The sequence below is a fragment of the Aethalodelphis obliquidens genome, unplaced genomic scaffold, assembly GCF_003676395.1.
Source record: "Aethalodelphis obliquidens isolate GAN/ISIS:26980383/991018 unplaced genomic scaffold, ASM367639v1 scaffold58, whole genome shotgun sequence".
NCBI lineage: Eukaryota > Metazoa > Chordata > Mammalia > Artiodactyla > Delphinidae > Aethalodelphis > Aethalodelphis obliquidens.
This window is the reverse complement of record NW_020838002.1, coordinates 3,286,671-3,296,033: the sequence shown is the minus strand read 5'-3', so window position 1 is coordinate 3,296,033 and position 9,363 is coordinate 3,286,671. Positions and strand designations below refer to the sequence as shown.

The 9,363-nt window shown below is 36.8% G+C and overlaps 1 pseudogene; it reads right to left on the bottom strand.

Annotated features, from left to right (window-relative positions):
- Positions 1 to 1,679: 1,679 nt before the first annotated feature.
- On the bottom strand, positions 1,680 to 2,963 carry LOC113609724 (60S ribosomal protein L3 pseudogene; annotated as a pseudogene).
- Between the last annotated feature and the right edge of the window lie 6,400 nt (positions 2,964 to 9,363).

Here is a 9,363-nt window from a genome sequence, read left to right as displayed (position 1 = left end):
GATTTAAGTAAATTCTACCACAATTTACCTCGTTCTTTAATCCCTATAACCAAGGGTCACTCTTGAGTCTTCTCTGCATCCTCATGTTTAATTTCTCACTCACTCTGTTTGGTTCACCCTCAGATTACATTCTAAATCCATTCAATTATTTTCATTTCCATTGACACCATTCTGGTCTAAGTCACAATTATTTCACCAGGATTACTCTTAATAAATTTCTTTGTGTCAACTCTTGGCCTCTCACTGTCCTTTTCTCTGCAGAGAAACTTGGATGATCTGTCAAATGGATACAATATAATCATATTACTTTCCTACTCAAGATGCTCTAGGAATTTCCCATTTCACTTGGGATAAAATCAGATTTCTTTTTTATGACCTGTAAAATTCTTAAATGATCTTACTCTGCACAATCATTGTTATCTTTCTATTCCACCACTTGCCACTTTCTTTACTTGGCCAAGCTCATCCTCCCCCACCTAAGGTGTTCACATGTGATGTTTTCTCTGCCTTAAAACTTTACCTCCTGATTTTCCTATATCTGGATCCTTCATTTTAGTATTCTGAGCTCAAATATCATATCCTCAGTGGGAATTCCTGACCTAGCCTAAATTAGTCCTCAACACTACTTCTAGTCAAAATATTTTGAATCTTATCTTGTTTATTTATTTATTTGTTAATATTATGCTACAACCTATTAAAATGTAAGCTATAGAAGAAAAGAGTCTTTATTTTTCTGATTCACTATTATATTTCCAGTACCCAGAATAGGACATGGTGATAAATATTTATTAAATGAGTGAATGAAAATAAAAATTGTGAATAAATCAATCCTCTGGATATTTTTTTCATAAGACCTGCTATGAAACCAGATTTTGCATAATGGACTGTGTAAAATTTCTTAGATTATTTTTATGTATCTTTATTCATTATCTTGTTGATTTTGGTTGGAGGGACTTTAGCTGTTCGAGAACATCACTCTAACAAATCTTTTCAGCTTTAGATATCTAACTGATATTAAAAATTACTATCTGATTTGAAAATCATTTTTCTCATCCAGTTAATTATTAAGTGGTACCAAATAGAGTCAGAAAACTACAGTGCTATAATTGAAGCTTTATTCAGCATGATCTATAGCCATTAATCAATACTTAAGTAATCCTCTTAAGAGTACTGGGGGACTTCCCCTGTGGTCCAGTGGTTAAGAATCCACCTTCCAATGCAGAAGACATGGGTTCAATCCCTGGTCAGGGAACTAAGATCCCTCATGTTGTGGGGGTACTAAGCCCATGCACTGCAACTACTGAGCCCACACACTCTGGAGCCCGAGTGCCACAACTAGAGAGAAGCCCACATTGCTACAACAAAGAGCCTGCCCACCACAATAAAAGATCCCACGTGCTGCAACTGGGACCCAATGCAGCAAAAATAAATAAATAAATAAATTTAAAAAGAGTGAAAGATCCCACATGCTGCAACTGGGACTCAACGCAGCCAAAATCAATTAATTAATTAATTAATTAAAATGAGTGCTATTAAAGTTAATATTTATTACTTTATTTCTAAGGGTATTATGTGATACTTTTCTTTGTTGAAATTAATACATCATCTTGGCAGTGATTTGCTGATCAGTAACATTAAAAATTTATCAGAGAAAAAACATTATGTAACTTCCCCCCCCGACTGGAAAAAATTTTATTGAGATTCTATCAGCTGTGCAATCTGTTCTGACATTAGGCCCCTTCTTCCTTTGCAATTCTGTCCTTCTTAAGGGGTCCCATGAATACTTTCTTCTCCTCCACAGTCTGGAAGCAACCATGGCCAAATTTGGAGGTGGTGTCAATAAACCTGAAGTCAATCTTCTTCAGGGCCTGCCATTTGGTCTGCACCAGAAAGGACTCATGCAGGGTGAGCACTTGCTTCTTGGTTCCTACCATGCAGCCTTTGAGCATGACAAAGCCATTGGTCACTTCAGCGTAGTGGACAAAGCCACACAGAGGTTTGATGCTCTTGTCAGACAGATCCTAATCAGTAGAGACATTTTTCTTGATCAGTTTTCTGTCCTTGATGAGGTAGCCCTGGCCGATCTTGTAGATCTTCTTGTTGATCTCAATGTGGTGATGGTAGTCTTCCTGCCTAGCCTGAGCCACAGAGAAGGCCACCCGTGCAGCCTACCAAGGGCTGCATAAAGTAACATGTATTGGGATACAGGCAACTTTATGCAGCCTTTGTTGGGTCTTATGGGGCAGCTTCATGGTGTGCCAATGGCGGGTGACCCCTATGTAGCCTTTGCCCTTGGTCACCCCAATGAAAGCAATCATCTTATCCTGCCCAAACACTTGAATCATAGGGACATGCCACTAAAGCCTCTCACCAGCCCAGTCCAGTTTTTTTGCCATAGTGCCTCTGTTCACCTGGATCTCCATGAGGTGGACCTTCTTCTGGTGTATAGGAAGCTGGTGCCTCTTGGTGTGGGCAATGACACAGATGACCTGGTAGTACTTCTTCATGCTGCTGAAGTCCTTCTCCAGCTGCTTCTTGCCGTTACGTTCTGCCACTTCTTGCATCATTTGGTAAAGGCTTTTGTCTTACATTTATGCCAGTTTTTATAGAAATGCCTTTTGCATTCATTGCTGAAATGCTCAGCAAAGATGGTCTTAAAGGTCTGGAGGCCTTGAGGTGTTTCCACATAGCCTACAATGCCCACAGTACCACAGGCAGCAGCTCCACAATGGTCACAGCCTCCACAACTTCCTTCTTGTTCACCTTGCACCCTGGCCTATCGACCTCCCTCACCATGTGGGTCATGCCGGTCTTGTAGCTGAGGAAGGCTGTGAGGTGTACAGGCTTGGAAGAATGATCATTGGGGAAGCTCTTCACCTTCCCACAGTGCCAGCTGCTGAGTGCTTCTGAGGCAGGAAGGCCAGGGACCCATGCCTGGGAGCGGAGAACTTCCAGGGAGACATCCTGCCATAGGATGCTGCTGGTAGAGCAACATTATGTTACTTTGGATTAATTTCCTCCCAGGGAACTCATGTTGATTCTCAATTATCCTCATTTTTTATCCTACATGGTCATTGCCCATTACTTTAACAATAAGTTCTCAAATTTATTAAAAATAGCACATAACTTTCCAGAATCTGCCATTTTGGAAATGGAATTGTGTATCTGTCTTTGGTCATAATATCATTCACATTTCCATTGTTTTCCAAGAATAATGATAGTGGCCATGAAATTGTACCTTGAAATTCACTATTCTGAAAAGCAATTAGTCAAGACTGGAATGAATGGATTAATTTAAAGCCAACAAGTGATTTCTTATGAGTTCTCAAATTACTTTGAGCTAGAATCCCCTCTTTTTGATGTTTACTTTTTTCATTCCTGTTAAAAAAGCTAGGCTGTAGCATGCCATAAATCTTCAAAGTGAAAATACTGCCATGGACGTTATACAGATCTTATTTTGAACTTTGCTTTAAATTAGATTTCAGGTTTCATTGAAAGCAGAGAATTTGAGGAAATGGGATAGATTAAAGACAGTATATTTCATATGTGAATTATCTGCAACTTTAAACATCACAAGGCAATTATGAAAGATGTTGAGAGCAGTGAAACAGGATAAGCTGTTTGTTTTGATAAGTAGTTGTGAAATCAGAGAAGAGGCACTAAGAACATAGAAATAGAAAATAATGTTAAGGGATTAACACTGATTCATTGATCAGTGTATACATTGACTAAGTTGGCAAGAATAATTAAGAATGAATTATCTAAATAAAATTTTTTCAAGTTAAGAATTTTCTTTGAACTTTGGAAAATATTCACATAAACAAGTGTTTTAAACTATTTATGGGAAATTTGTGTTGATAAAGAAATAAAATACATATGAACAAATCAGTTAACAGTGAATGTAACCCTCACCTCCAAACAAACAAAGTCCAGTGACTGTAGATAACACCATATTGTGATTGACTAACACTCAAAGAACAATTAAAAAATGTTTTCTTTTAAATAAACAATTTTATGTTTTTTATTCTTTTGACTATTCATTTCCTAGAAACATCTAATGTACTGAAATATTTTCTTTGGTTATGAAACATTTTCTTAGACACTAACCTTCATGATAATTCCTTCTTTCTTCAGTTATGAGACAAGATTCATTCATTAAGAATAAAGTGTACACTAAAATTAACATGTATACAAATGAACCCTGTAAAGGTACACTCAAACATGGTAAATGTATGCAAGATTTTCTAATAAAAATTCCTAAGAAATATTTTTGTTTGTTAGAATTTATTATGGATTATGTTTTGAGAAGTTTTCCCCCTACATCTGCTTTTCAGTTCATACACGAGAAATTTATGCAAAGTCTAAGAATTACTATATTATTTATTTATAAAAATTTTCATGCTTATCTCTAAGTGAATTTGGTAAAGCTCAAGATATACATAAAATAAAACTGATAAACAAATTATAGATTGTAAAAAATGTGGAGAGAAGCAGGTCAATATGCTAAAAACTGTAGTTGAAGATTCAAATAAGATTTTTTGTCTCCTGGAAGTATTACAGAACATCTGTCCAACGCAGAGTCAGTTCTCACACAATGATAAAATATCAAAATTTTAAAACTCCTGGATGTCTAGTGTAAGACTGGACTTATGTCAACCAAATAATATAAACTGTTATAAGTATTTCCTGCCAAAATCCCTATTGTAAAGGTGGAGGGGATATTTTGTTTAGAATAATTTATACTGATTGCATATACCAATTAAATTTATGAGATAATTACTTTTGCTAAGGTTGAAAGAGTCTTAATTTTCCTATCCTTATTATTAAGCCTTGCTGAGAAGGCTCATTCTCTACCTTCCGACCCTTGAGTTGCCACTTGATGGAAAGGTTGACAAGGCTAAATCTCTTAAACAGGAAGAGGAGTAGAAAAACATAACTCCATGAGTTCAATATTGAGAATGCAATCTGGAGCTTGAGAGAATAATTTGGCAAGGCTGTTAGAAGGAATATCCTGTTAACATTTGAAAAAATAAAATAAATGAATGAAAACAAATGTGGTCCTGAATTTTAAAATTCTATTTGTATCAGAGATTCAGAGAATGACATACAAACTAGACTGAAAGCTTGCCCAAGACTGTCAGCATTCTAATGGCTTTCTAAGCAGCCACATTGTGACATATATTCATCATGGAGTGAACAATAAATGCTATCAATAGGGAACAATAAGAAAAATCAGAAGGCACAAGAAAATTGTCTTGTTCTGCATGTTAATATCTTTCATTTGTATAGCATTTATTTACAAAATGCTTCTACATTAAGGTTTTCAGTGTTGTTCAGCTTGCAAGAAGCCATATACAGCATCTTCTGCACTTAAACCACAACTGTGACCAGCCTCTCTAAAGAGCTACAGCTCTGAGCAGTCATTAAAAAGTCATTTTCTTTTGGTAAGAATTTTCTTCACGTTCTACTTTCCATTCTTTATTTTGAATCATTTGTCCATAAACTATACCATGTGTCAATGGGAAGACATTATGAGATTTTTAGTTAAGGCGGCACAGGATCTAGTTCAGAGTGCCTTCAATCTGCTGGATATTATTAAGGTACTGAGGTGTGGTAGGCAGAATTCTAAAAATGATCTGCAAGATTCCCTGAACAGTGTCTGGCACATGGTAAGTGGAATGAATGGATGAACAGAATATTCTTGCTTTAATCTGGTGTTCTGATTTTCATCACTTGGCTTTGTATTATGATTATCACTCTCTTCCTAGGCCTTTGGGATGATCCTTTTGGATCAAGATATTACCTCAACTTCTGCCAAAAACTTCTTTTCTCTGTTACTTTCTGCTTATTAACATAAAATTCTCTGCAGCCAAGCCCAACTCAGCATTTTCTGTATCATCACCCAATACAGACACAGAACATGGCTTCCATTTCTTTGGTAATCTCTCAATACAATTGGTTCAGTAAAGACAAGAAAATATGAAGAACCAAGCTGGGGAAATAGCAAGAACAGAAGTCTACTGCCTCTAGAGAAGCTCTATAGGGAACTACAGTTCAGGATGGAAGGACTGGAAGGTTAAACCACGATAAACTGGAAATTTTGAGGTAGGAGATAGATGGGCCCCTGGGCTGGACAGCTGGTGTTTGTCAAGTGGAGCAAAATTTAAGCTTTGTTCTCACCTGGACACTCCAAGGACAAAGCTAGTGGCAGAAGCTGAACTCTGCTGAGGTAAAGAGGTAAGATGACCACTCCTGAGATCAAGGGAAACTTCTCTGTCTGCATACACAGGAAGGCTCCTTGGCGGTCAAAAAGGGAGGGGGCACCACCCCATAGTAAGTGTGGATATGCACCCACAGGCCTCTGAAGTATGATACATCTTAGCAAAAAGTTGCACACGTGTGTTGGAGAGGGTCCTGGGACCAGTCATGTGTGGAAGAAGAAACAAGATAATTGGCCAAAGGTAAACCAAGACCCGGAAGGGCTGTCCTATATAAGTGCTTTAAATCACATCCTTACTGTGCTCCTCATTCAGGATGCCCACACTACTCTCCCAGTGTGTATTTCTGCCTAGCTTCTGACTTAAAAAAATAAACTTTTTCTCTGTGTGCTCTCCCATACTTTGTTCTGTGTCTCTAATAATAAACTTTGTACCTGTTTTTACAGTTTTTACCTCCTTGAAACATTCTTGCTTTCAAGTGGGGGAAACAGCCAGGGCCATTTTGCCTCTAGCCTCTAGCCCCTGGTGGTCTAGCAGCTAGTATTCCTGGTTTTCATCCAGGAATGAAATGAATAAGGTTACCCCAGTTCAATTCCTGGGCAGGGAACTAAGATCTCTCTTCAGGACCACTCACTGCTGTTTCTCTGAGATCAATTTGAGTAGATCTAAGGAGATACAAGTTCATAGACAGAAGAAAAGTGTTTTTAGAAAGAAATGGATTATAAGTGGGAGAAAGTGTGGTTGACATTAAGATTAGTCAGAATGTGAGAATGTACAGAATGAGGAATGTAATCAAATAAATGTCCAAATAGTGTTCTTTATCTGAGCACGCTCTGCCTGCAGACTCCTGTGCCCCAATTCATAAATGAAATATAATCAATGTAGAAAGCACTTTATAAAATTTAATGTTTCTATTTCCAGGTGAAATTTGAAGTCTTCATTGGAGTAAATTAACTTCAATTTAACTTTGTACAGATTTTTTTTTTATTTTTATTTTCCTTAAAGGCAATAAGAATGGCACAACCTCACCTCTTCTTAGAAGAATATATTGCTTACATGTGTTAGAAGATCTTAAAGAATTCTCCTGTCACTTAGGGAAGTTTTAAGTTAAATAAGGTAAAGCTACCTATGGGGGGGTTTATTAATTCTGATAAATAAGATCTTCTCTAAGACAATTTTCAATTTCTTCAAGATCCATTGAAGAGTCTATGAAGAAACATTACTGTAATACATGAAATAGCTTCCATCTCTCCATTTTAGGAAGCTTCTCTAATGCTCTCCAATGTAACATGAAAATAAATTACCTAGAATGTCCTTTTCTCATTTTCACTTCCTTCTTTCTGGGTAAAAATTCCCTTTCTGCTGAAAGCATCACCTGCTTAATTCCACTAAATTTGAATTTTTATTTTGCCTTTCTTTAGTTTTTATATCATAGCTTGGTGCTATATTAATTAATATTTATTATAGAGTGTGCTGTAAATGTAAAATATGTAATTGGTAATGTAAATAAAGTTATCATAGGTTTATTTTGTGCTATCTATGGAATTACATTCTACAGTGAAAAGAGAGCTTTTGATTTTATATTCAAAATTATCTAGAATTGACTTACCTTCTCTGAGCCCTTGTATTCACATTTGCTTGAAGGTCAAGTAATACATGGGCTTTTAAGAGTCAAGATGGCTTAAAGCAATCTTGACAATGAAAAACGGACCTGGAGGAATCAGGCTTCCTAACTTCAGACTATACTACAAAGCTACAGTAATCAAGACAGTATGGTACTGGCACAAAAACAGAAAGATAGATCAATGGAACAAGATAGAAAGCCCAGAGATAAACCCATGCACATATGGTCACCTTGTCTTTGATAAAGGAGGCAGGAATGTACAGTGGAGAAAGGATAGCCTTTTCAATAAGTGGTGCTGGGAAAACTGGACAGGTACATGTAAAAGTATGAGATTAGATCACTCCCTAACACCATACACAAAAATAAACTCAAAATGTATTAAAGACCTAAATGTAAGGCCAGAAATGATCAAACTCTTAGAGGAAAACATAGGCAGAACATTCTATGACATAAATCACAGCAAGATCCTTTTTGACCCACCTCCTAGAGAAATGGAAATAAAAACAAAAATAAACAAATGAGACCTAATGAAACTTCAAAGCTTTTTCACAGCAAAGGAAACCATAAACAAGACCAAAAGACAACCCTCGGAATGGCAGAAAATATTTGCAAAGGAAGCAACTGACAAAGGATTAATCTCCAAAATTTACAGGCAACTCATGCAGCTCAATAACAAAAAAAACAAACAACCCGATCCAAAAATGGGTAGAAGACCTAAATAGACATTTCTCAAAAGAAGATATACAGACTTCCAACAAACACATGAAAGAATGCTCAACATCATTAATCACTAGAGAAATGCAAATCAAAACTACAATGAGATATCATCTCACACCAGTCAGAATGGCCATCATCAAAAAATCTAGAAACAATAAATTCTGGAGAGATGTGGAGAAAAGGGAACACTCTTGCACTGTTGGTGGGAATGTGAATTGGTACAGCCACTATGGAGAACAGTATGGAGGTTCCTTAAAAGACTAAAAATAGAACTACCTTATGACACAGCAATCCCATTACTGGGCATATACCCTGATAAAACCATAATTCAAAAAGAGTCATGTACCAAAATGTTCATTGCAGCTCTATTTACAATAGCCCGGAGGTGGAAACAAACTAAGTGTCCATCATCAGATGAATGGATAAAGATGTGGCACATATATACAATGGAATATTACTCAGCCATAAAAAGAAACGAATTTGAGCTATTTGTAATGAGGTGGATGGACCTAGAGTCTGTCATACAGAGTGAAGTAAGTCAGAAAGAGAAAGACAAATACCATATGCTAACATATATATATATATGGAATTTAAGAAAAAAAATGTCATGAAGAACCTAGGGGTAAGACAGGAATAAAGACACAGACATACTAGAGAATGGACTTGAGGATATGGGGAGGGAGAAGGGTAAGCTGTGACAAAGCAAGAGAGAGGCCTAGACATATATACACTACCAAACAACGTAAGGTAGATAGCTAGTGGGAAGCAGCCGCATAGTACAGGGAGATCAGCTCGTTGCTTTGT